Source organism: Staurois parvus, unplaced genomic scaffold, assembly GCF_062004578.1.
Source record: "Staurois parvus isolate SC_StPar_1 unplaced genomic scaffold, SC_StPar_1.0 ptg000574l, whole genome shotgun sequence".
Classification (NCBI taxonomy): Eukaryota; Metazoa; Chordata; class Amphibia; order Anura; family Ranidae; genus Staurois; species Staurois parvus.
Window position 1 is genome coordinate 3,912,948 of NW_028318370.1, and position 26,998 is coordinate 3,939,945.

Consider the following 26,998-nt stretch of genomic DNA (forward strand, 5'->3'; position numbering starts at 1 on the left):
AGGTGGCCATTTGCAGAAGTGACCCCTTAGGTGGGTGGTCTTTTGTAGAAGTGACCCTTACATTAGTGGTCATTTGTAGAGGTGACCCTTTACATTGGTGGTCATTGTAGAAGTGATTCCATACATTGGTGGTCACTATGAATCGGGGGTTGGCAACCCATCGATTGCGAACTACCCCTCAATCGCTGGCAGGTGATTGACCACGTCCTTGCCTTGCCGACCCCCAGTCTGAACCGCTCCTCTGCCTCCTGTGAAATTCTGCACCCTGTGCGCATGCGCCGGCTCCCAAGAAGACACAGAGAAGCGATGAGATATAAGCCGAGCTCCAGCAGAAGAATGATGTGAAAGTATTTATGCTGTGCAAAAGCAGAGGCTACAGAATTTCATGGGTGGCATTGAGAACCACGGCCATTGTGACAGCCGAGCGGGCACACAGACATATCGGTCCTCACTATTTACAGAGGCAGTCCGCTGGGTATACACAAGGGGGACACGGGATTTTATGGGCAGTCTGTATGAGGAGAGAGGAACCGAGTGGCTACACACAGAGTGAACCCCACAGCTGCTGAGGAAGGGAGCCAAGTGGGTGGCTCACATTAACCCCTGAATTGCCAGCACCTTTACCATGTTTCCAGAGGGCTCTGCTTCAAATATTGACCAAATACTTATTTTCCACCATAATTTGCAAATAAATTCTTTCCAAATCAGCCAATGTGATTGTCTGGATTTTTTTTCTCATTTTGTCTCTCATAGTTGAGGTCTACCTATGATGCCAATTACAGGCCTCTCTCATCTTTTTAAGTGGGAGAACTTGCACAATTGGTGGCTGACTACATACTTTTTTGCCCCACTGTAATAGGCCTTGCTGCTCTCATAGATGACTGGGGTACTTCAAAAGGCAACTGTGAACAAACAAACAAACAGAAAGCGCACCAACCTAGTGCATTATCCAAGGATCAATTTATTAAAAACGGGATAAAATTATACTCACAAACATAGGTCACAAAACAAATATCACCACATGATGTAAATTTGCTGAGACCCAATGGACCTGTGACGCCTAAAGGGAGCCGTTTAGCATCAGGGCAAGGCTGACGCATTTCGAGGGAATCCCTCTTCCTCAGAACCCTGAGGGAAAAGAAAAAAAAATCTCTGATCTCTTCCATACTGTTCAAGTAGATCTCCACCTCTCAAAGGTTGCCTACCCCTGCTATAGAGTGACCCTTTACATTGGTGCTCAATGTAGAAGTGAGCCCTTACATTGTTGGTAGTTTTATATGTGACCCCTTACTTTGGGGGTCAATGTAGAAATAACTCCTTCCAATGGTAGTCACTCGTGGTCATTGTAGAGGTGACCCCTTAGTTTGGTGGTCATTGCAGAAGTGACCCCTTACATTGGTGGTCACTGTAGAAGTGAACCCCGTACATTAGTGGTCATTTTAGAGGTGATCCCTTACATTGGTGGTCAATGTAGATATGAACCCCTTACAATGGTGGTCAATGTAGAAATATCTCTTTACAATGGTGGTCACTGGTGGTCATTGTAGAGGCGACCCCTTAGTTTGGTGGTCATTGTAGAAGTGACCCCTTACATTGTTGGCCAGTGTAGAAGTGACCCCGTACATTGGTGGTCAATATAGACATGCCCCTTACATTGGTGGTCATCATAGACGTGCCCCCTTACATTGGTGATCAATGTAGATGCGACGCCTTACATTGGTAGTAATGTAGACGTGAATCCCTTACATTGGTGGTCACAGAAGTGCCCTCTTCAATTGGTGGTCAATGTAGAAATAAACCTGTAGATTAGTGGTCATTGTAAAAGTGACCCCTTACATTAGTGGTCAATGAAGACGTGAACCCCTTACATTGGTGGCCTTTGTAGAAGTGCCCCCTTACAATGATGGTCAATGTAGAAATAACTCCTTACATTGGGGGAAAATGGTGGTCATTGTAGAGGTGACCCCTTAGATTGGTGGTCATTGTAGAAGTGACCCCTTACATTTTTGGCCAGTGTAGAAGTGACCCCTTACATTGGTGGTCAATACAGACACAACCCCTACATTGGTGGTTATCGTAGATGTGCCCCCTTACATTGGTGATCAATGTAGATGCGACTCCTTACACTGGTGGTAATGTAGACATGAATACTCGTACTTTGGTGGTCAATGTTGACTCCTTACACTGATTTTTTTTTTTCCTATACTGATTGACCCCTGAGCCTTCCTATATAATTCCAGCATTCAAATCACAGTCTCATCAGAACCTTTGGGTTCAAACTTGGTTGCACCCATCAGAATACCCTACCAGGAACATAAGTGTTTGTTTTCTTGGCGTAGATTACTAACGGTTGGTAAGGTACTTAAATAACCCTTATAAGCTGCAGACAGATGACGGTCTCCTGTTGTCAGTAGAAGCAGAAGTACATTTTAAGTTATACATATTTTTAACTTACAGAAGTGAAAAGAGAACTTATTTCTATAGGTTAATTATCTTTGTAAAAGCCTCAAAGTCTGTCACGACACCCCATAAACAACACCTCGGATAAGCAATTTAAACATAAAGGACACTTGTTGCGCATCAGCCATGAACCTGAAAGAATCTTTCTTCATTTTTTTTTTTGCACCTTTGACCTTCGCTATAAGCCATGCGATCGGTACGTATACATTTGTAAGCCTTGTGTTCACTGTCACTTTTAAAAGACCAGTAAACTATGTTGGTGGGCTAGAGAAAAAATTCACCAGGCAAGTGAAAGATTATTATTTTTTATTATTATTATTATTATACAGGATTTATATAGCGCCAACAGTTTGCTCAGCGCTTTACAATATAAGGGAGACAATACAATTACAATACATTTCAGTACAGAAGGAATAGGAGGGCCCGGCTCGTGGAGCTTACAATCTAAAGGAAGGGGGAGGTGATACAAAAGGTGATAGCTGCGGGGGATGATCTGGTGGAGGTGATTCAAGTACAGTTCTTAGGTGGAGGTGGGGTAGGCTTCCCTGAATAAGTGAGTTTTCAAAGATCGCCTAAAGGCAGACAGGGTGGGGGCTGACTGGACATGCTGTGGTAGGGAGTTCCAGAGGATGGGAGAGGCTCTGGAGAAGTCCTGGATATTAATAATTTGAAAGTAGAAACAGAGTTTTGATTGGATGCCACTAACAGGGACTAGATTAGAGAATGGAACATCTTAAGATGGTGGTCAGGTGAATATTTAAAAAAATAATTAGGACTTTAAAGGGTATGGAAATCCTAATGATGAACTTCTGCTACATATTCCTTTTTGGTTTGCCAAAAATACCTTTGAAAGTGTTTTGTTAGATTTACTCTGCAATTGCAAAAAAAACATAGAACAGTTGATCTTGCCAAAATAAATGGTAATGCGGGGCAACAGCACCCACATAGGGTCCTGAAGAAACTAACAAGCAAAATGGGTCAACCTCTGGAGCACATCGATGCCATAGAACATGATGCTGTGATTTCTTGGGCTTACTAGCCAAGTACTGTTTTTACATAATGTGTTTGGCAGATGCATTTCAATAAATATGTTTAATGTACAACATGAGGTTGTCCTCTTAATGCACCAGTAAACTCCCATTAGTTTTTGTTTCTTTTTATAATATCAGAGATTGAAAAAGGATAACATGTAGTCAGCCATACAATATGTTTATTACAATACCGGGTACAAAAGAAATAGCAAGGAATAAAAAATAAAAAAAAAACGGAATAACCCCCAATCTCCAGGTACATGATATGAAAAAACTATAAACATCTCAATTGACAGCCGGTAGGTGACACAAGGCTATGAGGGGAAAAGCCTAGAATCAAGTTTTAAGAAAGAATCCCCCAACACAAGTTGTCATGGTTCTCTCATAAGATAGCATCTTGTTTATATAAAAGGCTGATAATGAGGTACATGTAGAAAAAGATTTTCCCAAGAGGTCAAGAGAATAGAAAGGAGAAAGTCTCTAAGAGGAGGCCAGAGAAAAAGAAAGACAGCAAAGAAAACTGTGGAGAAGAAAGAGACCTAGGGATCCCAGGTGGTCATATAGTTAGATTTGGGAGAAGGGTAATGTAAGTTGCCCATGGTTCCCAAGTTGGTTCATACATTGCTTGTTTATCAATTATCACAGTAGCAGTTTTCTCCCTTTTCGTGGATCATGATCCACGATATTTTATGTTTCAGACAACTGATGGAAACCGAGGGTGTCATCCACGACCCCCGCAATGGTGTTCTTGGCCGCCAGCAAGATAAAATAGACCAAACGCCACATAGGGCGTGATTGTCCTGGCAGGGAGACATTAAGCAATCAATATGAGCATGCTGTGGTATTGTGACTCCTGTTAACTTGCGGAGTATGGAGAAGACCCTGTCCCAATAGCTGAGGATACTGGGGCACTCTGACCCAACGTGGAGCACAGTGCCATGCAAGGAACAACCCCTGAAACACTCTGCTGTTGCTGTGGGATACATTCTGGATAGGAGAGTAGGGACCAAATACCATCTTGATATATATATATATATATATATATATATATATAAAACTAATAAAGATAGACACTACTCCTTTACTTCAAGTACTTCATGTACTGATCAGAGGCGAACTGACAACTCATGGGGCCCCCGGGCAATAGGGGATCATGGGGCCGTGTCCTTGCCCAAACTCAAAAAAGCCTATGAAAAAGGTACCAGGGGCATCTCATGGGGCCCCCTACTGACCCCGGGCCCTTGGGCAGTGCCCGAGTTTCCAAATGGTCAGTCCGCCCCTGGTACTGATTCCCTCTCAGTGGCAATGAACATAATAAGCCCAATAAAATAATATATTCACAGCTTAGTTAATAAAAAGCAGGATATATAAAAAGGTAATAAAATATTGCACTCACATATTTTGGTGCCTATAAAAGACACCGACATAAACAGCTTGGACTCAAAAGCACAGCCGCTCACAGAGCTTCCTGAGGACGCACGGAGGTGCAAAACGCATTGAGGCTGTGCCACTGACATAATCTCCGGGATACTTTACTACAACTTAATTTGGTGGAACGCACGCCGGCTCTGTGAGCGGCTCTGCTTTTGAGTCTAAACTGTTTATGTTGGTGTCTTTTATAGGCACCAATAAATGTGGATGCAATGTTTTGTTACCTTTTTGTATAACCTGCTTTTAATAAACATACTATGAATATATCATTTTATTGGGCTTGTTATGTTCATCGCCACTGAGAGAGAATTGATACTTGAAGTGTATGGAGATACTGGATTCATCTCACCTCTTCTGGGTCTATTTATAAGGTGTATTAGGCTTGTGATAGCCGCATGTGTTTGGTCGGTGAGCATTCTCATTTCTCATTTATCACATAAACTGAAATTAAAATATGTTTGTACACATGTCTTTCACAAATGCATACAATTAATACATTTTTTGCAAACAGCTGCCTACAAATCACAGTGAATACATTTAAATGTGATCTAGCTATGTATGTAACTTTAACAAACGTAATGAAAGAACTTACAGGCATATGTGTATCAAATGGAGGAAGGAGGCCTTCACTGGTATTCATCTGGAAGCTAAACTGAAACTGCAGTGGGATATGGGAAATCTTTATTTTAATGAGCACTTCCCTTTCTTGATCAAGGAGAATACTAAAAACAGGTGTAGTTGCAGTGAACACTCAATAGATGGCTCCCTACTCAATACAATGATGATATACAATATACAGAACACCAGTCAAAAACTAAGACTAAACCTGCTCCCACCTTCATTCTAAGTCTATTCTATCTACTCTGTGAAAGGAAAGATCTGTATACTTACATATTCTGAGGCTGCTCTGGTCTGGTCATACGATCAGGATCTAGCACTGGCTTCAATGTGGAGGAGGGACAGCCAACAACGAATGCCCATAGTAAGTCTAGGAGTGATGCCATCACACAGGCTCTGTAGCTGTTGTCGGTGATCTCTCCTTCACACTGAAGCCCACTGCCTGGGAGTTCATGTTACCGGGACAGATCGCCCTCAGCATTGGTAAGTATAGACTTCTTTCCTTTGCAGGGTAGTTAGAATAGGCTTAAAATGGGGGTGGGAGTAGGTTTAGGCTTAGTTAGAATTTGACTATACTTCCACTTTAGGGTATATATTCATCAATGTTTTCACCTGACTTTCACCCAAGAGCAGGGGCGGACTGACAACTCATGGGGCCCCCGGGCAATAGGGGATCATGGGGCCCCTGTGTCCTCGCCCACACCAAAAAAAGCCTATGAAAGGTACCAGGGGCATCTCATGGGGCCCCCTACTGACCCCGGCCCTCGGGCAGTGCCCGAGTTCCCAAATGGTCAGTCCACCCCTGCCCAAGAGTCATACTATTATTCCAAAAGTAAACACTTGCCAGCTACGCACTGTGGCTTTACTGCTACAATGCAGGCCAGTTGCGCAGAATCACGTGTTTATATGTGATTCTGCTCTTACGGGTAGAGGGTGTGCACACCCGCCTACTCACAATGTTGCTAGCTCCTTTACACGCCATCAGTGGGTCCCGGTCAATGATTCACATGCAGGATCTGTCGATCGTCGGAGCAAGTGTCAGGAGAGAGATCTGTGTACAACACAGATCTCTCTACGGACAGCGGGGATGTGCTGGTTTTTGTCTCCCTGCAAAGCACATATTGCACACATTACACATAGTTAGGGACACAGTTATTATTATTATTATTATTATGCAGTATTTATAAAGCGCCAATGGTTCGCTCAGCGCTGTACATTACAAAGGGGGACAGAACATGTGACAGAACAACAATACAATGCAAAACATGAGGGGATCGAGGGCCCTGCTCTTTCGAGCTTACAATCTAGGAGGGAGGGGATGGTGGTACAGGAGGAGATAGCTGTGGGGGATGGAGTGGTAGGAAGAGTGGAGGAGGTCGGCAGGTTAGCAGGGGGTGGGGTAAGCTTCCCTGAAGAGATGGGTTTTCAGGGTGCGCCTAAAGGAGAGTAGAGTAGGTGATAATCTGATGGGTTGGGGCAGGGAGTTCCAGAGGATGGGTGACACCCTGGAGAAGTCCTGGAGGCGGGCATGGGAGGAGGAGACCAGGGAACTAGAGAGAAGGAGGTCTTGTGAGGAGCGGAGTGTGCGTGCTGGGTGGTACTTGGATATTAGGTCAGTGATGTAGTTCGGGGCAGTATGGTGGACGGGTTTGTACGTTAGTGTTAGGATTTTGAATTTGATCCGTTGTGCAATCGGAAGCCAGTGGAGGGATTGGCAGAGGGGGGTGGCGGAGATGGAGCGGTTGGAAAGGTGAAGGAGTCTGGCAGCCGTATTCAGGATGGACTGAAGCGGGGATAGCCAGCGGCGAGGCAGGCCAGTGAGGAGGGAGTTGCAGTAGTCGAGTCGTGATATGATGAGGGAGTGGATGAGCTGTTTAGTGGTTTCTGGGGTTAGGAACGTGTGTATTTTGGCGATGTTGCGGAGGTGGAGTCTGCACGAGTTTGTTAAAGATTGGACTTGGGGCTGGAAGGATAGGTTGGAGTCCAGAATGACACCAAGTACTCTGGCCTGCAGGGCAGGTTTGATGGTGGCGTTGTTGGATGTGACGGAGAAGTCAGTGGGGGGTGGTGTCCGGGCTGGGGGGAAGACAGTTAACCTTTTGCACCAAAAGAGGGTATTCCAGTGTGCATTTTGGTGACAGGTACTCTTTAAATTGAGTGCATGTTCTATTTTCATTAGCTGTAAACAACTTTCCCTGGTCAGATTATTGTAAGAGATGGGAAGATTTGCACTGTGGGTGATGTGAGTAGCATTGCAAGTAGTGAAAAACACCTACATGACAAGGAGTAATGCCCCAACTAGGCCACATATGAAAGGTGTTCCTGTTAAGAAATACATATGAGCATTTCACATTATTGTAAGCAACCTACATTGACAAGTAGTGACGTGACCACAAGCACAAAGCAGAATTGAGGTCTATCATAGTCTGATGTACTCTGCACTTACCGGCAGGATAATGTATCAATGAAACGGTACAAATCAAAAAGGAACATGCAAGTTCTATGTGCCTATTGCATATCCTAAAGCCCAATTTTTTTTTTGTTTCGGACAAACCATGGAACAATTTTTAATGGTGTTTATTTAAAATTTTAATTGAAAACGTTATATACAAAACATATTACTATGTGAAGTGCAGGTATGCGATAACAGTCCAAATGTCTACACAGAGCCCACATGGGTCAACTGCCAATTCTATTATATTAACCACTTCAATACCGGGCACTTTTACCCCCTTCCTGCCCAGGCCAATTTCAGCTTTCAGTGTTGTCGCACTTTGAATGACAATTGTGTGGTCATGCAACACTGTACCCATATGAATTTTTATCCTATCCCTCTTGTATTGAACTGTATTGTTGCTGTATCGTCTCCTTTTATATTGTAAAGCGCTGAGCAAACTGTTGGCGCTATATAAATCCTGTATAATAATAATAATAGCATTTTTTTCACACAAATGGAGCTTTCTTTTGGTGGTATTTAATTTGTTTTTAATTTTTGCTAAACAAAAAAACCCCCAAAACTTTTGAAAAAAAAATGTGTTTGTCTTAGTTTCTGTTATAAAATTTTGCAAATAAATAACCTTTCTTCATAAATTTAGGTCAAAATGTATTCTGCTACATTTCTTTAGTGAAAATACCCCAAATCAGTGTATATTATTTATTCTGTAGGAAAGTTATAGAGTACATACTGCCGGCCCATCTCATTTCTTGAGGCCCGAAAACACCAGGCTAGTAAATATATCACCCAAATTACCAATTTTTGGAAAATAGACAGTATAAATTTAGTAAGAGGTATGGTGAGGTTTTTGGAGGTTGTATTTTTTTGGAAAATGTAGAAATTAAAAAAAAAATGTATTTTTTTTTTACATATTGTCACCAGTCCATTATACAACTAGTGTGGTGGTGATCAGGGACACTGACTAGTAACAGTATGTAAAAATAAATAAATAATAAATTTAAATAAATAAATAATAGTAATTTATTTTTTTTATCAAATTTCTCTTTTTTTTTACATTATTTTTTCTTTTTTACCATTTTTTTTTCAACATACTGTGAACAAAGCAATACAATGTTATCATAGTAACATTGAACTACTCATGATTTTTTTTTTGATTGGTCACAGCGGTCACATGACACTGGCAACGGGCTGGTGTAGTGATATGTCACCGGCTGTGTCCCATGGACAAACCTATTGACTTCCTCCAGTACAATAAAATGGGTTTCCAGGCATAGAAGAAAAATGAACAAAAAAAGGATCGGCTGTATGTACAGGAACAAGTTGTCAAAAATTCAGAGGAGGCATACTTCTGCAGTTCTTGGTACAGATAAGTTCAGATACCGGTAGCGCGTGGAAGTCAGAATAAAAGGTCAAAATACGTGGACAAGTCCATAATATGTGTATTAGGTTTGCAGTTACTTCACCACATAATGGGCAACAAATTTGGGTTATGGAACTCATTTTAGAAAGTTACGTAGGGGTACAGGAGCGTAGAACTGTTAAAACCTCTGTCATGCATCCCATTGAGAAAGCTTCCCTTCATTTCCTGTTGGCAGTTAAAACAGGACATTGGAAATCTCTCCAAAGTCAAAGAAATCCTCTCTTGGACATTTGTTACTGGAACAAGTGTTCCCCCATTGAAAGATTTTCCCGCTCTTTCTGTTCCAGTAAAAACTCATAATTTTGGAATGTTTATCACTTTCAGTCTCGACGTCAATGGTGATCAAGATGAACAGAGGACAATGACAGAGCACAGGTTCAGGCATGAGCACTGCATTCTAGGAGGGAAGGGGGGAGGCTCACGCTCACATGCCCCTTCATTGGCTATTTCCAAAAAGGTTCAAATAGAGCAGGGGTGTCAAACTGGCGGCCCTCCAGCTGTTGTGAAACTACAAGTCCCATCGTCATGCTTGTAACTGTCAATCTTGCAATGCCTCATGGGAATTGTAGTTTGGCAACAGCTGGAGGGCTGCCAGTTTGACACCCCTGGTCTATTTGAACCTTTGGGAAATAGCCAATTAACCATTAGCCGCCTGGCCTATAGCCGTTTGGCGGCCGCAAAAATGCATTAGATTTCCGGGGTATACGCCATTTGGCATCCTCCCGCACATGCGCAGTTCGCACGGTTGCAGAGCCGCGCAGCGGCGCAATATATCACCAGCCGTGTACCTCGGACATGGCCGATAACAGATCTGAGTACCGGACCCTGTTGCCGGTACCATGTGACCTGCTGTGACCAATCACAGCAGGTCACATGACAGTTGTATACAATGGATGGCTTCATTCATGCCATCCATTGTATACTAGTGCCTAGCTGTGAATGGTCACAGCAGGTCACATGCACATGTCATGTGATTAGCGGTGGCCAAATCACAGCTAAGCACAAAAAAAAAAAAACCCCTGAATGAATCGATGTCATTCAGGTAAAAGCTTGCTTATAGCAAAGTAATTCTTTGCTATAAGCAAATTGTGTAAAAAAAAAAAAAATACTGATCACTTCCTTAAAGTAGTACAATGTTACTATGGTAACATTGTACTACTTTGGTCATAGTAAAATATGAAAAAAAAATCTAAAAAAAAAAAATGTAATAAAAAATTAAAAATAATTAAAATATATATATATATATATATATTTTTTTTTCATACTGTCACCAGTCAGTGTCCCTGATCACCGCCATGCCAGTTATATGATGATGCTGTACTGCACTGGTGACAGTATGTAAAAACAAAAATGTGAAAACAATTTTTTTAATTTTTTAATTTTCCGAAAAATTATGACAAAAAAAATACAAGTTCAAAAAACTCGCCATGCCTCTTATGAAGTACGTCGGACTGTCTACAAAAAGGGGTCATTTGGGGATATCTGTACTATTCTGACATTCTTGGACCTCAAGAAATTAGATTGGCTGTCAGTACTTCAGGATTGATCAATTTTCAGATCTATACCATAGTTTGTGAACTCTATAACTTTCCTACAAACTAAAAAATACATCCTAATTTGGGTTATTTTCACCAAAGACATGTAGCAGAATACATCTCGGCCTAAATTTATGAAGAACAATTATTTATTTGTAAACTTTTATAACAGAAACAAAGAAAAACGTGTCTTTTTTCAAAATTTTTGGTCTTTTTTCGTTAATTTAGCAAAAAATAAAAACCCGGCAGTGATTAAATACCACCAAAAGAAAGCTCTAGTTGTGTGAAGAAAATGATAAAATTTTAGTTTGGGTACAATGTTGTATGACCGCGCAATTGTCATTCAAAGTGTGAGAGACAAAGTGTGAGAGAGCTGAAACCTGAAAACTGGCCTGGGCAGGAAGGTGTAAAATTGCCCGGTATGGAAATGGTTAAGGGGCATGTGAGCGTGAGCTTCCCCCCCTTCCCTCCTAGAATGCAGTGCTCATGCCTGAACCTGAGCTCTGTCACGTGTCCTCTGTTCATCTTGATGACCATTGACGCCGGGACGGAAAGTGATAAACATTCCAAAATGATGAGTTTTTACTGGAACAAAAATAGAGGGAACATCTTTCAATGGGGGAACACTTGTTCCAGTAACAAATATCCAAGAGAGGATTTCTTTGACTTTGGAGAGATTTTCAATGTCCTGTTTTACCTGAGATAGAGTAACAGAGTATTGGGGAAGTGCAGTAAAAGTGAATATCAGTGAGTAGGGTCTTATTTATTTTATTTATTATTTATTTCAGATACTTATATAGTCTCGTCAATTTACGCAGCACTTTACATATATATTGTACATTCACATCAGTCCCTAACCCTCAAGGGGCGTACAATCTAAGGCAGGGGTGTCCAAACTTTTTTCAAAGAGGGCCAGATTGGATGAAGTGAACATGGTGGAGGGCCGAACATTTTTCCGAACATTTTTTGAACCATTACAATTAAATGCAAATAAATTATTTTATGCCAAGTTAATTGCAAACGACATACTTTTCATTTCATAACATTAAGATCAACTGACAGCTGAGTTTTCACAATGTATTGAAAATAAATTTAAAAAAAACTTACCTGCACTAATGTGAAGGGTGAAAAAGGTAGCTGGAGCTGAAGTCTCAGCTCGGCAGCCGGGAGGGGAAGAGAAACACACTTCACGCTGGAAGCCCGGCCCTGATGTCACCGCCCTCTGTCGCTCCCAGCGCGGCGCAGTCACGCATGCGCACTGCTCTCAAGCAGAAGACTGTCTGCCACAGAAGGGAGGGCCGTGCGACAGCCGCATTTACACAGAGCAGGGAGGACGTGCCGCAGTCAGGCATGCGCACTGCCCTCTGCTCTCAAGCAGAAGACTGTCTGCCATAGAAGGGAGGGCCGTGGGAGGGCCACATTACACAGAGCAGGGAGAGCTGTTGGAGGGCCGTATTAAACCGACCCCCGGGCCGTAAATGGCCCGCGGGCCGGACTTTGGACATGCCTCATCTAAGGTCTTGCTTTATCAAGGCAGCCTGACATTGTATGGTGGCCCTAGATGTGCATTTATAGTTGGATCTGTTTGCATAATCCATCAGTCTTACAATGCCTGTTTGCTCAGCTTCTCTAAATCTCTATGCACTGCTTTTAATTCCAGGCAATGGAACTTTTTGTATGTCTGCTGTAAACAGCTCAACACCAGTATTACTGTATATGATACTACAGCTGCACAGCCATTTATGCTGAGATGTCCAATACGGCTTTGCACCCAGACACCCCCCAATATCTCCTGGTGTAAAGTCGCTGATGAAGACATCTGTGACCCTGTGACACCGGGGCCAAGGATCTCCCCAGACCAGGAACAGCGGGAAAAGGAAAAACTACACTGTTCACATTCTGAAATTTCACTCTGCACAGATAGATGACTCGGGATTGTACAAATGTTTGGTGATTGATCAGAAGCAACAGACTGTGAGAGTGATCAAGGTCAGGGTATTCGGTAAGTTAACAAAATGTTTCAACAAAGGTTCTGGAATTTACAGTATTTTCCAATTTGTTTTTTCATATACATCAGCAAAAAATGTGGCCGTTCATTGAAAGGGATTAATAAAGATAGTGGCAGGGAGTGCAAAGTGCATGACAGTGGAGTCAATAGCTCTGGACTTTGGTTTGAGCCAGGACCAAGGCTAAGGGGGTACCACCAGTCCTCCTGTAGGGGGCTCAGGCCAGCAGTTGGGCCCAGGCAGCTGGGTGAATCGGAAGTAGGCAGGGAGGGTGATCGGAACAGCGGAGGGGTGATTACTGGAACCGATCCCCTGTATGGCTCTTTCTGCAGCAGCTGAAAGCTGGCTTTTTCTCTTCTCCCTCGCATCAGCTTTCAGCTGCTGCAGGGAGAGCCAAACAGGGGATCAGTTTCAGTAATTGCCCCATATCACCCTCCTTGTGCACCATATTTTTACCCCGGCTGCCCAGACTCCCCTGTGTGCTCTAACCCCCACAGTGCTGCTGGCTACCCTCCTTTTCTTCCTTCCCACTGGCAGCTACAGGCAATGGGACAATAGGATCATTCAGGATGCAGAGTGGGGGAAGGTTCCAGTAAATATGTCACATTTTCAATAGGAAGAAGGGAGATCGTGTGAAACATGTTAACAAGTCCTGTATTCATGTCCTGGTGTTTTGTGTGTCCTATGGATCAATAAATACACACTATATTCATCTATCCTCCGGTGTGCGGCTGACCCTTCTTCCTATTGCATCGTGTGCGGTGGCGGCCAGAGCCTCCAACTGTTGTGGATCGATCTGGATTGTTTGCCTGAGCGGTATACCTCTGTTCTTTAAATATGTCACATTTACCAGCCCCTTCTTTTCCTGAATGAACACAATGAGAAATCAGTATCAATCATTCACTGTATTCATTCATAACTGAACTATAGTAAACAGTGTTTTTTTTTTGTGGGGGGGGGGTGTCAGCTTGGCTATATGGGGCCCCGTGGTTTCTAACAGCAGCCCTGGTCGGGACACTGCCGATAATCATTTAAAATTACCTTAGAGTTGTAACGGAGCCAGACACTGACTGCGCTAGGGTATTTCCGCTTCCCTGTCCGAACATCATCCACGGACCTCACCGCTGATCATACAGGACGAGACACACCAGACTTCTCTTAAGACAGGAAGTCAACTGCTTTATTTTAACACAAACACAAGATATATACACAGGGTGGGGAAATACAACCAGGACCAGGAAACACATCAGCAGGCCGACCCCTCAGGGGGAAGGGCTACCGGAAACACCCCCCACCAAACCAAGACACACAATAGAACAAAGGGATACACCAGGTGGCAGCAATACAGACAATACAGGGACACATACATCCCATAATAGTTTGCTGGCAAGCAAGACACAATAGCACATGGCAGTGAACAATGAACAACCCCAACACCAATACACAATATCAGGACAGACCCCTAACAGGCACAGGGTGGGTTACACATAAGAGGAACAACAGGGGTCCCCCCACCCCCAAAAGTCACTCCTGTCACAAGAGTGAAATGTTATTATGTAGTAAAATAATTGTGGACATAGGTAGTCACAGTGGGAGCAATCTATTTAACTAGAGGACTATTGCATATCAAGGACTCTTGCCTATATCATTGCCTATAAATCCATGAATTATAACATGAATCAAGAGAAATGATTATGTTACATAATATTCTTGCTAAATTTTTCTTTCCTCTCTCTAGATGGTCCCAGGCCAAAGCGCTTTATTCTAGATACCGGTAAAACATGGACTACATACTTTTTCATAGCAGTGCGGATTATCATTGTCATAGTAATTTATGCTTTATTATACCGCTACCTGCAGGAAGTCAAAGGTAAGATGCAGAACCTAATCTCTGGGCAAATAATACAAAGAAAATTCAATAAAACTTGCATAATAGGAGTAAATGGGGGTGCACGAAAGATAAATGTTTTCCATGGGTGCTGAAAATGGTCTGGTTTTATTTATACAGGCGTACCTCGGTTTACAAATGCCTCGGTTAACGTGATTTTCAGTTTACAAATGAAAATCCATTGAAAATAATGCCTCGGTTTACAATTTTTTTTTGCAATATGAACAGATTAATTGGTTTTCAATGCATTTACAATTTTGTTTTTTCAATCAAGTCCCTGTACAGTATTTATGCCTTTAAAGTGCACTTTATAAAGAGTTTTGAACAGATAAGACCTCTGGAATGGATTAATTGGCTTTCAATGCATTTACAAATTTTTTTTTTATCATGTCCCTGTACAGTACTATGCCTTAATAAAGAGTTTTGAACAGATAAGCCTTTTTTTACTTTTTTCTGACCTGGATTAATTGGTTTTCAATGCATTTACGAATTAATTTTTAATCATGTCCCTGTACAGTATTGATGTCTTTAAAGTGCACTTTATAAAAAGTTTTTTGAACAAATAAAAGTCTTTTTTGTATTTTTTTCTGACCTCTGGAACGGATTAATTGGTTTTCAATGCATACCTTTGGGAAACCGCTTTTCGGTTTTCAAATTTTTCGCAATATGAAAAGTCCCGCAGAACGTATTAAATTCATAAACCGAGGTACGCCTGTATATAGTTTATACCATTTTTTTTACTTAAAAAAATTAGCTGAAGTTAGGCTTTAAATCAAAAATAATCTTGTGCGCTCCTATAGATAACACCGACACTATCTATTAAATCACCCCAGAGTTATATTAAATGCATAACCAAAACACCGCTACTACCACTGGCTTCGTGGAGCGTCCTGACATCATTCATAGTTGGGCGGGGAGTTTTTTATTTATGAAGTGAAATAATGGATGAAGGTAAATTCTGTAGATGTTGTGATTGATACTTGGGGTCCATCAAGTTGATCGTCAGTGTCCATACTGGAACCAAAAGCACAATTAGACCAAACATATTATTATGTGAGGTCACATGGCTGGAGGTGAGCAGACATCCGGAGGCGGAGTATATGGCCGTTCATGGTTTGGAGCACTGGGTGTTTACTTACGGAAAAAAGGCTGGAAGCATTTCAATGAAGATTTATAAACTTTTTCACACATTTGCATTTTTGTGATTTACAGTTTTGTCATTTATTATATTGTAGCGTTGCACTTATTATTTATTGTATTTTGAAGTTAGGCTTTAAAATGGTAGTAAAGTCCACTTTTTTATTTATACATATAGGAAAGACTATAATAAGGCTTACCCGTAGGCAGGGGTGTATTTACCGCAAGGCAAACAAGGCATTTGCCTAGGGCGGCATTTTTCATGGGGGCAGCACCCCCCAAGGAAGAAGAGACATATTCATCATAGGGACCAGGTGGGATCTGAAAGAGGATGCAGGATGCCTTTTGGTGTATGCAGAGCCTGGCTCTCGTTCCCAGGGATATCCGTAGCTGTGAGGGTGAGTGTCTTTCTCTCTGTTGCGGGAGGAAGGGGGTGGGGGGTGTTAGTGAAAGTCTCTCGGGTGGGTGTGGGGGGGCAGGGGTGTTGTTGCTCACTGCCTGTAGGTACAGTACATATCTCCTAAATGTACACCGTTTAAGAGATATTTACTTTAGTAGCAACTGGTGACATCACTGGCGCATGCGCACTTCACTCTGAATGGATGGCATGCCATCCATTGAGAGAGCTGTCTCTTGGCCACGACGTCATTATGGCTTGGCCATTTAAATGCCTGCAGCCCAAGAACCTGGAAGGAAGACCGGGTGAAGATAAAAGCCCTGTCAGCGGTTAGAGGGCTTTGTTTTAAGGTAAGTCTGTGATAATGTGCTAGTATGCGATGCATACTAGTACACTATGGCATTATCCTGCAGGGGCCCATTTTTTTGTTTTAGTTTTAACTTCTTTGTCACCTACCAAAAGACCATTAGAAACTACATTTTCATCAAAGACAAACTTGTCCAGGGTGACAACTCTGCTGCAGAACAATGGGTGTTGTCACCACGTTAAAGGAAGTGGAAGTATACTGAATCCACTGGAAGAATCAACAAGTAAAACTATGTTACAGAGGGACTAAGAAAATGAAAACTACTCTTTTTAATGCTAGTGACAGAATACATCATATACAGTGAGGAACAGAAGTATTTGAACACCCTGCGATTTTGCAAGTTCTCCCACTTAGAAATCATGGAGGGGTCTGAAATTCACATTGTAGGTGCATTCCCACTCTGAGAGACAGGATTTAAAAAAAAAATTCAGGAAATCACATTGTATGATTTTTAAAGAATTTATTTGTCTTGCACTGCTGAACATAAGTATTTGAACACCTGAGAAAATCAGTGTTACTATTTGGTACAGAAGCCTTTGTTTGCAATTACAGAGGTCAGACGTTCCTGTAGTTCTTGACCAGGTTTGCACTGCAACAGGGATTTTGGCCGACTCCTCCACACCGATCTCCTCTAGATCTGTCAGGTTTCGGGACTGTCGCTGAGCAACACGGAGTTTCAGCTCCCTCCAAAGATGTTCTATTGGATTTAGGTCTGGAGACTGGCTAGGCCACTCCAGAACCTTGATATGCTTCTTACGGAGCCACTCCTTGGTTATCCTGGCTGTGTACTTCGGGTCGTTGTCATGTTGGAAGACCCAGCCACGACCCATCTTCAATGCTCTGACTGAGGGAAGGAGGTTGCTGCTCAAAATCTCACAATAAATGGCCCCATTCATCCTCTCCTTAATACAGTGCAGTCGTCCTGTCCCCTTCGCAAAAAAGCACCCCCAAAGCATGATGTTACCACCCCCATGCTTCACAGTAGGGATGGTGTTCTTGGGATGCAACTAGTCCTTCTTTTTCCTCCAAACATGACGAGTGAAGTTTAGACCAAAAAGTTCTACTTTGGTCTCATCTGACCACATGACTTTCTCCCATGCCTCCTCTGGATCATCCAGATGGTCATTGGCAAACTTCAGACGGGCCTGGACATGTGATGACTTGAGCAGGGGAACCTTCCGTGCAATGCATGATTTGAAACCATGACGGCGTAGTGTTCTACCGACAGTGACCTTTGAAACTGTGGTCCCAGCTCTCTTCATGTCATTGACCAGCTCCTCCCTTGTAGTTCTGGGCTGATTCCTCACCTTTCTTATCATCAGTGATACCCCTCGAGGTGAGATCTTCCATGGAGCCCCAGTCCGAGGGAGACTGACAGTCGTCTTTAGCCTCTTCCATTTTCTAACAATTGCTCCAACAGTTGATCTATTTTCACCAAGCTGCTTGGCAATTGCCCCGTAGCCCTTTCCAGCCTTGTGGAGGTCCACAATTTTGTCTCTGGTGTCTTTTGACAGCTCTTTGATCTTGCCCATGGTAGTAGTTGGTGTCTGACTGACTGTGGGGTGGACAGGTGTCTTTAAAGAGCTCAGACAGGTGCTACTAAGTTAGATTAATGAGTGGAGTAGAGGTGGACTTTTTAAAGGCACAGTAACAGGTCTTTGAGAGCCAGAATTCTTGCTGTTTCTTAGGTGTTCAAATACTTATGTTCAGCAGTGCAAGACAAATAAGTTCTTTAAAAATCATACAATGTGATTTCCTGAATTTTTTTTTAAATTCTGTCTCTCAGAGTGGGAATGTACCTACAATGTGAATTTCAGACCCCTCCATGATTTCTAAGTGGGAGAACTTGCAAAATCGCAGGGTGTTCAAATACTTCTGTTCCTCACTGTATGTTGTTTTTTTATTTTGCCAATTCCACTTTAGTATTGTGTGTTTGAACAGTCTGGATAGTCTATGCTACGAATAGACCTGAATAGCAGGTAATCAAAGAGTTCTGGCATAGGGCAGAGTTTACCTTGGAAAAAAATGTTTCCCAGGATAATATTCTGTGGGTATGCTGACAGCACCAAGCACTAGCCCAAAAAAATCACCAAGGTATTACAGTGAGATCTGCTGTCATTACAGGTGCTCTTTATGCACCAGAGTGCCTTGAGTCATGAAATAATATTGTAAAGTATCTAATAAAATGTTTGTGACATAAGTCTGACAAAATGCAGGTAGGGGTATTGGGGAGAGCCAGTTTGGGCACTGAAAGGGTACCTGAATAATCAACAAGTATCCCAAAAGAGGTGACTGATGAGAGATAGATTGGTTTCTGCTCACAAATCGGAAGAGTTTTCAATCAGTCAGGGCTCCTATGAAGGCAGATATGCCAGGACAGGGCCACTGATAGGGGAAGAGGGTAAATTAAATACTTCCATGCTACGCCCAGGCCCCATCATGTCAGCAAGGGGCAGCAAGCCTAAAAGGACTACATGTAGGCTGTACTTTTAAGCAGACTCCCATGTACTCCTCCAACTCTCCTTGCCAGTTGGCACTTTGCTTGAGCCAAGCATGGCCTTGGTGACTCTCCTGCTGTTGATGTTAGTCCAAGCATCCTTGCAACCAACCGATCCTCTGCTCAGAGTCCCTGCACATGTGCACTGCACTCCCAACCTGGGCAGTCTGTGTGGTCCCCGTTGCATGCACAGTGGGAGCTCCTCTCCTATTTGGACCACACAGAGAGAGGAGAGCAGTACAGGAAGGTGAGAAAGAGCCATTTGAGTGAGAGCAGGGTGGAGAGACTCCAGTGATAGCTGATGGGTCATGGGGAAGGGATGCAGGCAAAAGAAGGGGGTGGCAAAATTCTGCATAGGTGCTCCATTGGGTAGTCTGCTGGTAGCCCCATTCTCATCATCATTCCCAGAGCATCCCAGTGTTGTGACCTTGCACCTAGGTGGTCCACTGCTGGGCTATTAAAGGGCATTATCTATAGCCTGACAGCATATCTCTAAGAGGAATACTGTATGTCCACCAAGAGTCCAGGCAGATGACAAGAAAAATGTAGAAAGTTCTTTTGCTTCTAAAGTAATCACTAAACCAGGGGTGGACTGACCATTTGAAAACTCAGGCACTGCCCGAGGGCCCTGGGTCAGTAGGGGGCCCCATGAGATGCCCCGGTACCTTTTTCATAGGTTTTTTTGAGTTTGGGCAAGGACACAGGGGCCCTATGATCCCTTATTGCCCGGGGGCCCCATGAGTTGTCAGTCCGCCCCTGCACTAAACTATGAGAACATTGGACTAAAAGGAGATTCAAGGGGTGCATACTACACAAAATGCTCCACTGCCCTGTGTCTAATAAAGGTTAAAAAAAGAATTCTTGGATGAAAAAAAAATGTTACAAAATTGATGGACATACAGAGAAGGGTGGGGGGCACAGCTGTCAGGTAGACTGTACGGGGCCCTATGATAATGGTGGCCCTATTCAGAGAGGTGGTGTTCAGGTCTGTTCTAGGCAGACAGGTACCTAAGCCTGACATTTTAGTTTGGAACAATGCTGGGAGTGAGACTACACCAGGCAGTAAGGTAAGGTAGCTAGGAGTCTCTAAATCTTAGATCCATTTGAAATAACCACAGCAAGAGCGTACTTTAGTGTTTATTCTGCTTTGCAGACTAATAAAAGTGGTCAGGAAGCCCCAAACAATGCTTTAATAAGCTGACTGACTTCTTTGAAGGCTCTCTTATTGATGCTGATCCCTGCGTATTCTATTATTTTGCAGAAAATCACAGACTATTCAAGAGGACATTTAAAAAGGTAAGTGGTAATTATTTAGCACCTGCTGGTTGGGTCATACACTATAGCAGGGGTATTGAATTAAAATTCAAGAAAGTCCGGTCACTAAAAAAATTTTTCCGGCCTAGGTCCATATCTCAAGCTTGTGCTATGACATCAGAGTGCCCCCTTTAAATCAGGTGTCCCCATCAGAGCGGCCACTTACATCAGGTGTCCCCATCAGAGTGCCCCCTTACATCAGGTGTCCCCATCAGAGCGGCCACTTACATCAGGTGTCCCCATCAGAGTGCCCTCTTACATCAGGTGTCCCTATCAGAGTGTCCACTTATATCAGGTGTTCCCATCAGATTCCCCCTTACATCAGGTGTCCCCATCAGAGTGCCCCCTTACATCAGGTGTCCCCATCAGAGTGCCCTCTTACATCAGGTGTCCCTATCAGAGTGCCCACTTACACCAGGTGTCCCCATCAGAGCGCCCACTTACATCAGGTGTCCCTATCAGAGTGTCCACTTATATCAGGTGTTCCCATCAGATTCCCCCTTACATCAGGTGTCCCCATCAGAGCGCCCACTTACATTAGGTGTCCCTGTTAGAGTGCCCCCTTACATCAGGTGTCCCTGTCAGAGCGCCCACTTACATCAGGTGTCCCCATCAGAGTGCCCTTTACATCAGGTGTCCCTATTAGAGTGCCCACTCACATCAGGTGTTCCCATCAGAGTGCCCCTTACATCAGGTGTCCCCATCAGAGCACCCACTTACATCAGGTGTCCCCATCAGAGTGCCCCCTTACATCAGGTGTCCCTGTCAGAGTGCCCACTTACATCAGGTGTCCCCATCACAGTGCCCCTTACATCAGGTGTCCCCATCAGAGCACCCACTTACATCAGGTGTCCCCATCAGAGCGCCTACTTACATTAGGTGTCCCCACCAGAGCGCCCACTTACATCAGGTGTCCTCATCAGAACGGCCATTTACATCAAGTGTCCCCATCAGACCGCCACTTACGTCAGGTTTCTGCAGCAGACTGCCCCCTTACATCAGTTGTCCCCAACAGAGTGTCCCATTACGTAAGGTTCCCCCATCACAGTGACCCCTTACAAAGGGTGTCCCCATCACAGTGCCTCCCTACATCAGGTGTCCCCATCACATCAGGTGTGCCCAGCAGAGTGCCCCTTTGCATCAGTTGTCTCCATCAGAGTGACCCTTTGCTCAGTTGTCCCCATCAAAATGCCCCTTTCCATCATATTTCCCCATCAGAGTGCCCCTTTCACTTGTATGTGCCCATAAGAGTACCCCTTAACATATGTGCACATCAGTGTGTCCCTTAATATACAATGTTAAAAGGCACCCTAATATGCACATTTCATGTTAAGGGACGCACTGATGTACACATTTCATGTTAAGGGACGCACTGATGGGCACATTTCATGTTAAGGGACGCACTGATGGGCACATTTCATGTTAAGGGACGCACTGATGAGCACATTTCATGTTAAGGGACGCACTGATGGGCACATTTCATGTTAAGGGATGCACTGATGGGCACATTTCATGTTAAGGGACGCACTGATGGGCACATTTCATGTTAAGGGACGCACTGATGAGCACATTTCATGTTAAGGGACGCACTGATGAGCACATTTCATGTTAAGGGACGCACTGATGGGCACATTTCATGTTAAGGGACGCACTGATGGGCACATTTCATGTTAAGGGACGCACTGATGAGCACATTTCATGTTAAGGGACGCACTGATGGGCACATTTCATGTTAAGGGACGCACTGATGGGCACATTTCATGTTAAGGGACGCACTGATGGGCACATGTCATGTTAAGGGACACACGGATGTACACATTTCATGTTAAGGGACGCACTGATGAGCACATTTCATGTTAAGGGACGCACTGATGAGCACATTTCATGTTAAGGGACACACTGATGTGCACATGTCATGTTAAGGGACACTCTGATGGGCACATGTCATGTTAAGGGACACACTGATGTGCACATGTCATGTTAAGGGACACACGGATGTACACATTTCCTGTTAAGGGACACACTGATGTGCACATGTCATGTTAAGGGACACACTGATGTACACATTTTATATTAAGGGACACACTGATGGGTATTGTATTACAATTGTATTGTATTGTAATGTATTCTTTTCTTTCTGAGCATGCGCGGCCTTGGTCGCTGAATTTTTTACGGAAAAAACTTTACTGATTAAACAAAAATCGTTAGTTCTGGTATCGTACAAGAAACATTTTCATGCTTGTCCCTTCGGATAATTTCACATGAGCTGTCGTGATCGGCTCTCGAAAGCTGTGTACTAACAATCAGATTCTCAGAAGAATGCTTGGAAAGCGGTATTTTTCATCCGATTTTCTCATTGTGTGTACTAGGCTTAAGTAGATTGTAGAGAATATGTTACTGATAACCAAAAAAGAAGAAAAATAGATCTGCAGCCAGCAACAATAGACCCTCCAGCAACAATAGACCCCCAACAACAACAGATCCCCCCAGCAATAATAGACCTCCAACAACAACAGGTCCCCCAGCAATAATAGACCTCCTGCAACAAAATATCCCCCAGCAACAACAGATCCACCGCAGGAACAATCAACCCCTGCCAGCAAAAATAGATCTCCTGCAGCCAGCAACAACAGACCCTCCAGCAACAATAGACCCCCAACAACAACAGATCCCCTCAGCAACAATAGACCCCCAACAACAACAGATCCCCCCAGCAATAATAGACCTCCTGCAACAAAATATCCCCCAGCAACAACAGATCCACCGCAGGAACAATCAACCCCTGCCAGCAAAAATAGATCTCCCGCAGCCAGCAACAACAGACCCTCCAGCAACAGTAGACCCCCAAAACAACAGATCCCCTCAGCAATAATAGACCCCCAACAACAACAGATCCCCCCAGAAATAATAGACCTCCTGCAACAAAATATCCCCCAGCAACAACAGATCCACCGCAGGAACAATCAACCCCATCCAGCAAAAATAGATCTCCCAGCAGCCAGCAACATAGACTCCTTCCTCAACAGTAGATCCCTAGCAGCGACAATTAACTCCAGCACCATAAGACCCTCTCAGCAACATTAGATCCCCAAGTGAAAACAAATCTCCAAGCAGTCAGCATCAACAGGCCCTTCAGCGCCCCCCAGCACCCCTTGCCATTATATACATTCTGTGCTGGAGGTGCAGGAAATGCATCCCCCCACGTTTCTGCTGAAAAAACCCTACGTATAAGAACATGGACTATTTAGAGTGAACAGATTAATGTACATTTTGCTGTCCTAAAGTTACCTCGTTACTAACTTAATGAAACTGGAAGTCTCCTGCAAAAGAGGAAAAGGCTACACCCATTTCTAGTGGGTGGGCACCATTACATTGACACTTCTGGGTGTGTCAGATATCGTGTTCCCTGTTGGGTGCCGTATTCCTCCTGCTAACCTCTTCATCACTACAGCAGAATGGGAGTACTATGCAAGCCTATCATCATTAGATGTAACACTCAGAACTCATGAGATGCACACAGGTACTCTAAGTGGAAGAACGCACACATAACATCGACTACACATGATCTAGTTTTATTTGGTGGATAAAAATGAAATGCTTAGTAGTTCTGTCTTTTATTTTTACTTTGTGGGTAGCCACTGTCCCCTCCTTAACAGCCCATTCACACTTGTGCGACTTGTCATGCGACTTTGTGGTCCAAAGTCACATCACAAGTCTCAACCCATGTTTCCCAAAGAGTACCATTCATATCTGTGCAACTTCAAGTCGAAGCAACTTGAAAGTAGTTCCTGCACTGCTTTGGTCTGATTTTCATGTGACTTGAGGGCCATAGACTTCAATGTAAACCCTCCAAAGTTGCATCAAAGTTGTGTCTGCTTCGCGTCAAAGATGCATCAAGTCCAATGAGAATCGCACAATTTTGAAGTTGCACAAGTGTGAATGGAGCCTTACTCTGCTCTAGATGTGTTTTTTTTATTTGCTCTTTTTATTATTTCTTAGGAAGCCACATATTTCTATTCAACTCATTCAACAATTTGGTTTATTTGTTAGCTTAGTTTATTATTTTTTCTATATTTATGAATGGTGGGCTTCAGTTAAGCTAAATTTAGCTACAATGCTACAGTTCACAAGTCTCCAGATCTGAACTGTAGATGCCCATTCCACTCTCTGCAGTTGGCTGCCTGGCATCACATGGCTTAGCAAAACATACACTATATTGCCGAAAGTATTGGGCCAGCCATCCAACTCATTGGATTCAGGTGTTCCAATCCCCTCCATGGCCACAGGTGTATACAATCAAGCCCCTAGGCATGCAGACTGCTTCTACAAACATTGGTGAAGGAATGGGTCGCTCTCAGGAGCTCAGTGACTCCAAGCGTGGTCCTGTGATAGATGGTCACCTGTGCAATAAGTCCATCCATGACATTTCCTGGCTACTAAATATTCCACGCTCAACTGTTAGTGGTATTATAACAAAGTGGAAGCAACTGGGAACAACAGCAACTCAGCCACCAAGTGGTAGGCCACGTCACATGACAGAGCGGGGTCAACGCATGCTGAAGCCCACAGTGTGCAGAAGTCACCAACTGTCTGCAGAGTCAAAGACCTCCAAACTTCATGTGGCCTTCAGATTAGCACAATAGTGCGTAGAGAGCTTCACGGAATGGGTTTCCATGGCCGAGCATCTGCATCCAAGCCTTACATCACCAAGTGCAATGCAAAGCGTCAGATGCAGTGGTGTAAAGCACGCCACCACTGGACTCTGGAGCAGTGGATATGTGTTCTCTGGAGTGACGAATCACACTTCTCTGTCTGGCAGTCTGATGGACGTGTCTGGGTTCGGCTGGTGCCAGTAGAACGGTACTTGCCTGACTGCATTGTGCCAAGTGTAAAGTTTGGTGGAGGTGGGATTATGGTGTGGGCTTGCTTTTCAGGGGATGGGCTTGGCCCCCTAGTTCCAGTGAAGGGAACTTTTAAGGCGTCAGCACACCAAAACATTTTGGACAATTTCATGCTCCCAACTTTGTGGGAAGAGTTTGGGGATGGCCCCTTCCTGTTCCAACATGACTGCGCACCAGTGCACAAAGCAAGGTCCATAAAGACATAAATGAGCGAGTTTGGGGTGGAGGAACTTGACTGGCCTGCACCTCAACCCGACAGAACACCTTTGGGATGAATTAGAGCAGAGACTGCAAGCCAGGCCTTCTTGTCCAACATCAGTGCCTGACCTCACAAATGCGTTGGCTGCCTGCTTCTAGCAGTTTGTGAACTCCAGTGATTACATGAGGGCAGTGCAGCACAGAATCATTATGGACACCTCCTGGAACAGAATTAAACAGGTATAGGAAAGCATTGCCTTCCTTTTTTTCTAAAGCTGGGTACACACCATCAGTTTTTTTTCCGTTCAAACAAGTGGCTGAACGACAAAAAACTGAAGAGCTCAGGAGTTTGGCTCCTGTAGTACACATAGGTGTACACACGGGCCGAATGTCGGACGGTTTCTATTGAGTAGGCCAATATTCGGCCCGTGTGTACGGGGCTTTAGTCCTTGTCTGCAGGTACAGAATTGATGCCTGCAGGCTGGGTTTACACAAACCAATGTCCTGTGATGTCATATGGGCTATATTATGTAGAAATACAGTTATCCTTTAGAATATTACATTCATGAGAAAGTTGAACACAAATGGACACATGTTGTGATGGTCAGTAATTTCAGGGACTAATAATTGCTAAAACTAAACAAAATATTTGTTTTTCAGATTAAATATGAACCTTCTTCAACGACCACTCGTAGGACCTCTAAGAAAAATAATCTGGACATAGATCCACCTACAGAATCTTTTGAGATAATTTGTGATGATCCGGACACTTGTGAAGATGAAGTGAATGCTGTGTTATCTTTTTTTTTTTTTTTTTATAATTTAAATATTTATTGATTTTCATTTTAAATACTTTTCAACATCATGATATACAAACTTATATATATATCTATACACCATAGTATCCAACATTTCTACTTTATTTACTTTATTCCAAATTTCCCCCCCCCTCCTCCACCCTCACCCAAATCCCGTCTTCCTGCTTTTCCTATTCTCTACATCATTTTATCTCAGCAAGTGCAGTTTTCCTATTATTTTCTTTAATCTTTCCTATATTTCATGTATAACTTAGCTTTTTCCCAATTCTCCCATTTCCTATTATAAATCTCCATCCTATCTTCCTGGACATGGCACAACCTTTCCATCTTTTTAATCTGCTCAACCCCTTCTATCCAGTCTTCTACCCTCGGAACTTCTATTTGCTTCCAAAACCTGGGTATCAGAGCTTTTGCAGCGTTAATGTAGCACCATATCCCTGATTTTTTATATTTATTGACTGATATGTCCATGTTATGCAAAATACACACTTCTGGGTCTAATCCAATATCTATTTCTGTTATTTT

General features: G+C 43.3%; 1 pseudogene across 1 annotated transcript; it reads left to right on the forward strand.

The window, feature by feature from the left end:
* Positions 1-2,494: 2,494 nt before the first annotated feature.
* LOC149450466 (uncharacterized) lies at positions 2,495-26,492 on the forward strand (annotated as a pseudogene). The gene is made up of 5 exons (XR_016315257.1): positions 2,495-2,656; positions 12,611-12,952; positions 14,695-14,826; positions 20,504-20,538; positions 26,316-26,492. The product of XR_016315257.1 is annotated as an uncharacterized LOC149450466 (transcript).
* Positions 26,493-26,998: the final 506 nt, after the last annotated feature.